Source organism: Populus euphratica, unplaced genomic scaffold (assembly GCF_000495115.2).
Source record: "Populus euphratica unplaced genomic scaffold, PopEup_1.0 scaffold35.1, whole genome shotgun sequence".
Taxonomy (NCBI): domain Eukaryota; kingdom Viridiplantae; phylum Streptophyta; class Magnoliopsida; order Malpighiales; family Salicaceae; genus Populus; species Populus euphratica.
The window spans coordinates 915,749-922,262 of NW_011499860.1; positions in this window are offsets into that span (position 1 = coordinate 915,749).

Consider the following 6,514-nt stretch of genomic DNA (forward strand, 5'->3'; position numbering starts at 1 on the left):
TAATTTTTAAAAAATAAAAAATATATTATTTAAATATATTTCTAAATAAAAAATACTTTAAAAAATGACATTAACCATGTTGTAAAACAAATTTTAAATATCCCACAAAGAGAGGGATTTTTTTTATTTTTAGTTGACAACTTCCATCCCCTTCTAATGGCTTTGTTTGGCTTTCCAAATCTAGTTGGTTCTACACGGACAACTATCTTAATTTAAAAGAAAAGAATAGGATTTAAAGTTAAAATCTTAATTAGGATTTAGGAATAAATAATGCTAATGTTTAAAAATCAAATATTGACATAAAACACGGAAACAATTTAGCAATCCAACCTTCTCACATGTAAGAAAAACTATAGCTTAAAGAAAGAAAAACGGTATTCATTTAGGGGTGATCATTAATTCATGTAAATTGGATGCTAAACGGCCATTTTGGGTTAATTAATTGTTTACCTGACCAGTAAAAAAAAATAACATTATTCAATTTTATCCGTCCCAATTAATCCAATAATTCATTTAACCCCATTTTTTTCAACCCATTGCCCATTACATTGATATATTAAGCTAAAATACTTAAAATTAATATTATAACAACAACAACAGCATCATCATCATCAATAATAATTCATATTTCTTGCCACTTTAAAATATTGAATTCATTTGTGATCCAATCATCCTCAAGTATTTTTCATTCCAATTCTTCACTCGTCACGCATCACACAATCAATTCATGTTTAGTTGCAACATATACAATTTTCACGAATAAGGAGAATTTAAGATGATTCATCACTACATGTTCACCAACTAGCAATTTATGTAAAAAATAAGATTAAACAAGAGACAAAACAGACGCCTTAAAGTTCCACTAATTACAAAATAAGGCAATTTAACTTATATACATATATTCTCAAAAGCCTAATTTAAAAACTAATTACAATTATTCACTACAAATTTACACAAAACAAAGCCATAGTCCAACGCTCTGACCTGGCCTGAGATGGACCTGAAATGGGACACTTTACACATATCACATATGTATTAGAAGAAAAATTATAGCCATTAGCATCATTCATTATTAAAATCACACTGAAACTAATTTATAATATATTCCTTACAATTCATTATTCAACATTTTCACATGATTTCTATCATCCAGTCACAAATGTCACTTAAATCCAGCCATCCCATTTAATTACCAAAAATCCTATCATTCCCTTATGGATCCCATTTAAATCCAACAATCCTTCTTATTGCTAAAAATTCTAGCCATTCCCCTCATGAATGCCATTTAAATCCGACCAACTAATTTAGTTGCCAAAAACTTCAATCATCCCCTCACTGATGCTATTTAAATCGGGGCAACATATTTAGCTACCAAAAATTCCGGTCATCCCCTCACGGATGCCATTTAATTAATCCATCAATTGTATGATTTAATCCTTCTCATTTTATCTCTTTCAATAGTCAATTTACATCATTTAAGCAAAGCATTCGGCATATCATGAATTCAAAAACTTTTAAATTTATTTAGGTAATGAACACCTACATGGAAAAAGTGATGGTCCGACTCCTTTTATCTGGGATCTTAATCCAGTAAACTCTCTTGAAATAACAAGGTTTTTTATCACATTAATAATTCATTTAAATATAGTCAAGTGCAATTTTTTTTCTTCTATTGGTTGTTATCTTTTTTTTTTTGTTTTATTACCAGTTATTCTTCTATTGGTTGTTATCTTTTTTTTTTGTTTTATTATCAGTTTTTTTATATATAATCATATTATTAAATTAACCTAATTCATTCGAATAAATAACCTAAGTCTCAAACTTTCTTTCTTTAAAAATACTTTTATTGTTGTTGGTTACTAGTTTGAATATCATAACTATATTCTTTTTAAATAAAAAATTAAGAACTAATTATAAAATAATGTTGATTTTTTGCAAATTTCAAACTAAAAACTATTTTCAAAGACAGGTTAAAAATAACAAGTTAAAAATTACATGTCATCAAAATTTGACCTCACCCATAGCATAGTGCGAATCAATCTATCTAATGGGTACTAATTTGTATTTCATCACTCTATTCTTTCTAATTAAAAAAATAAGAATTAAATATAAAATAATGTTGATTTTTTCAAATTTCAAATTAAAAAATATTTCACTTTAAAGACATGTTAAAAATAACAAGTAAATATATATTAGATAAAAATATAAATTATATCTTAGATTTTGTCTAAAAATTTAAATTTTTAGGTCGATATCATATAAATTATATCTTAGATTTTGTCTAAAAGTTTAAATTTTTAGGTCGATATCGTTATTTGACATGATATCAGAGTCTTGATGATCAAATTATCACTATTCCTATTTATTTGATAAAAATTAAGTAAAAAATAATACAAACATATACAAGTTTCAAGGTTAAAGGATTTTTATTTAAGAAATGTATTAAAAAATAATATAAATTATATCTTGAGATATCACCTAACAACTTAATCTTTTATGTTGAATTAGTTTCTTAACAATATAAAATCATTCCTATGTATCTACGGTTATCTATCATCATTGATTTTAGCTTAATTAAGCCATTTTTTTTCACTACTCTTACTGTGAAAATCATTTTATCTTATTTTTCTTTTCTTTTTTTCATTATACTCATCATCGTCACGATCAATCAATATACACAACTTCCACTCAGTTATTTTATCATCTAACTGCGTGTCACCACCAATTAACATGTTACTACCAGAGACTTAAGTATCCTGTAACATGAAAGGAAAGTATATATTTATAAATTATTTTATATTTTAAGAAATTCAAAACACAATTACGGATCATGATCATACTTGTTCATCAATTTTACTGGCAGTAATGCATACTTAATTAACCTATTCGGCGTTCAATTTTTTTATAAGAATCATTTGAGATATATGAGAGTCTAACGAGAATCAGAAGGAAAAATAGGTTAGACTAGCGGTATACTCTCGTTACGCTGCGTGGCTTTTTTGTTTTGTTTTTTTTGCGTTAAAAATGATATTTAGGCAGCTGAAACATGTTTTGTAGAAAGAGAAAAAAAAATTATGATTCCACTCCAGGTCAAATAAATTAATTTTATGGTAATTAGATAATTAAAATATTACTATTTCGTAATGATAACTTGAAAAAAAATTAATGATAGTAAATATATCAAATTAACCCAAAAAATGATAACGATAACGTAAATTTTTTTTTGTAAAGCTAAGATAAATAATTATGTAGTTTAATTATTAACCTATTAAATGTAGAATAATAAAATTAAAAAAAAAAAAAAAAAACTAACTCAAGTCAATCTAATAAAATTAAAAATAAAAAAATAAAAAAACTAACTCAAATCAATCCAAATTAGCTTGATAAATTTATAATTTAAAAAGTAAGAGGTGAGCTAACTTAGGTTAATCCTCTAAACTCGTGACTGAGGTCATGAAATTAAAACAACTGAATAGAATAGATTATGTAAAAAATCACAACACAAGTTAAAAAAAAACATGTTTATCTATGTTAACTTTTCAAATTTATAACTAAGACATTAGATCAAAATCACCCTATCTAGAAAAAATTTGAAGCCCAATTTCTCACTAATTAAATGTTGAACGATTAACTTGGAAAAAGAAAATCAATTACACAAAAAGATTACAAAAAAATCAACAATTAAAAAACTAGGGATCAAAATTGAAATACAAAATGAATTTATTTTTTTAGGGTAAAATTGAAAAGAAAACGAAAAAGAAAAAAGAATCAAAAGAATAAGGATTAGAATTGAAATAAAAAATGAAAATTAATTTTTGAATGAAGGGTGAAATTGAAAACAAAATCAATTAAAAAAACAAAAAAGAATAATAAAAAATGAGGATAAAATTAGAAAAAAAATAATATATGATAAATTTGGATGGAATCATGATATTAAAAATAAATAAAACTTCTACAAAAAAGTCAAGAAAAAAATTAAAATTAAAAAAAATTAAAATTAAAATTAAAATTAAATTAAAATACTAACAATAAAAAAGGTCGAGCTGTAATTTTTTAGGGAGGATAAAAAAAGGGAAGAAGTGAAAGATCCACCAATGACAAACTTGATTACCATTGCAGACATGTATCATACCAACATGAAAAAAAATATGATGACACTTCTAAAAACAAGATAAAAAGATATTTTTAAATACTAAAAAACAACACTCACATCAACCAGTAAAGATAGGTATGAAGAGGGCGCATGTCACCCCAATCTTTATATTTTTTAATATTTGATTGATTAACAAATTGCTCCTTATATAATATGATAATAACAAAAAAAAAAGTGTGAAAAATAAAAATGTCTTGAGGTTGGTTTTTTTTTTGGCTTTCAATGATATTTTAATAGTTTTACTGTATTTTTTAAATTTTTGATCAAATATTAAATTGTTTCTCAATTAAATTGATAATAACTAAAACCTTTGTCAAAATATAAAAAATATCTCTTAATGCTAATTTTAAAATATTTGCTTTTAAGAGTACTATGGTTATTTTATTATGCAGGAAAAAAAATATTTATTTATCCCATGATAATTTAACAACGAATAATAGGATTTATACTGTTATTTTATTTTCTGGTGTGGGAAGCAAAACTGTGAAAACACTGTTCAATGCACAGTGTTTTAAACTCTGAAAATCCTTTCCCAGATAGCTTTCGTTAATTAATTAAAGGTAGAGAACACGTTTAGCATGGAAACAGCAAGATGTCAGGTAGTGTCTCCGGCAGAGAATCCATGTGACCAAACAGAACAAATTATCAAGGATAGTTCTCGATCCTCTATAATATGGAATGAAGCCACTCCCTTTCCAAGAATCGACATACCAACTCCCTTTTTTTTATTTGCCAACACCTATTTACAAATTAATATTTTTTTTCAGTTCATGAAGAATAGGAATCCCTCTTGTAAATTCTGATTTCCATGCTATGATTCATTTCTCATTTGGTTACAAATTATAAGATATATATATATATATATATATCATTTAATTTTTCATCTTAAATTTAGATTTTCAGTTAAGTTCCTAGTTATTAACAAAAACTAATTAAGGAGGGAAAATATTATTTTTTTTATAAAGTACTATTCATTGAAATATTCCTTTTTAAAAAAAACTGAAATTTTTTTATTTTTTAATATTATATTTATTAAAAATTAAGTGTAAACCTTCAGCCTGAACTTTCAATATTAATGAAAAATCAAACTTATTTTAGAAATATAATGAGTAACTAAAAAAGTTGAAAAAATACAAAAAAATAAAAATAAAAATAAAAATTAAATGGAAGTGATGCACGAGGAAAAAAAAATAATGAAATATAATTTGATGAAATTTAAAATAGCTGAGCTTAAATGTTGTATAGACAAGAGATGGAATCTGAAAAATATTTTCAAAAAACATAAAAGGATGTAATATATATATATATATATATATATATATATATATATAATGCACGCTATTGTGCTAAGAAAGAGATAATGAAAGTTCTTTTCTCAAGCTTAATCTTTGTAAAAACCTAGGGAAAACTAAAGATTCAGGGGGAAAAGTGTGAGATTTTACTATAATAAATACTTAATCACTTAAAATTAGAAAGATTTAGTGAGGAGAAAGTAAGGAATTAGAGAGAGAAAGTTAATGAGGTGAAGAAAGAATAAGAAAGCTTGAGAAATTTTGACGGGTTAGTTTTAGAAGTGTGTATTATTGTCCGGTAAAGTTCTCTAAGTTTATTTGAACAAGTTATCAAGAAATTTAATTAATTATTGATTGAATTCTTAATTATTGAATTTAATGTTTTTATGTGAGAATTGGGGGTTTTGTAAAATTAATATGGGGTGATGTTGTTATGGTTGAATAACATTAAAATCACATAAAATCAAGAGTAATTAAATTGATAAGGTTCTCATCTAGGATAAAATTAATGATTATATCTAGTTGTGGTAAGATTGTCAAAACATTTTGGGTGAGGATTTTGTAAGATAAAAGTGTAAGATTGTGTTTTGATTTATGAAGGGTGTAAGAAATATTGATGAGATGATTTGTGATGGAAATCACAAGAAATGAATAATCAAAAATCAAAAATTAATACCTTTAGGTCGGTCAAATAAATAAAGGTAGGGGGTTTAGATAATTGATGTATAATTTTGTAACATTATAATTAGTAATGAAAAGATTTAGACAATTATATATTTTGATAAATTAATTTAATAGACTTACATGAGAGATAGTGAAAGTTATGGTTATAAAAAATGAAAATATTTAGTTCACAAAATGGAATATATCATGATGAAAATTGTTATGATGTAACTAGTTATGTTCCTAAGTTTATAAGAAAAGATAGTAATGAATTGATGTTGTTTCAAAGTGAAGTATGGATATATCATGTAAACATCCTACACTTTGATATATTTAATTTGTTTTCTTAAATTGTGTTAATTGTAATTTTTTTTGTTAAACACAGATAATGAATAATATATGGAGT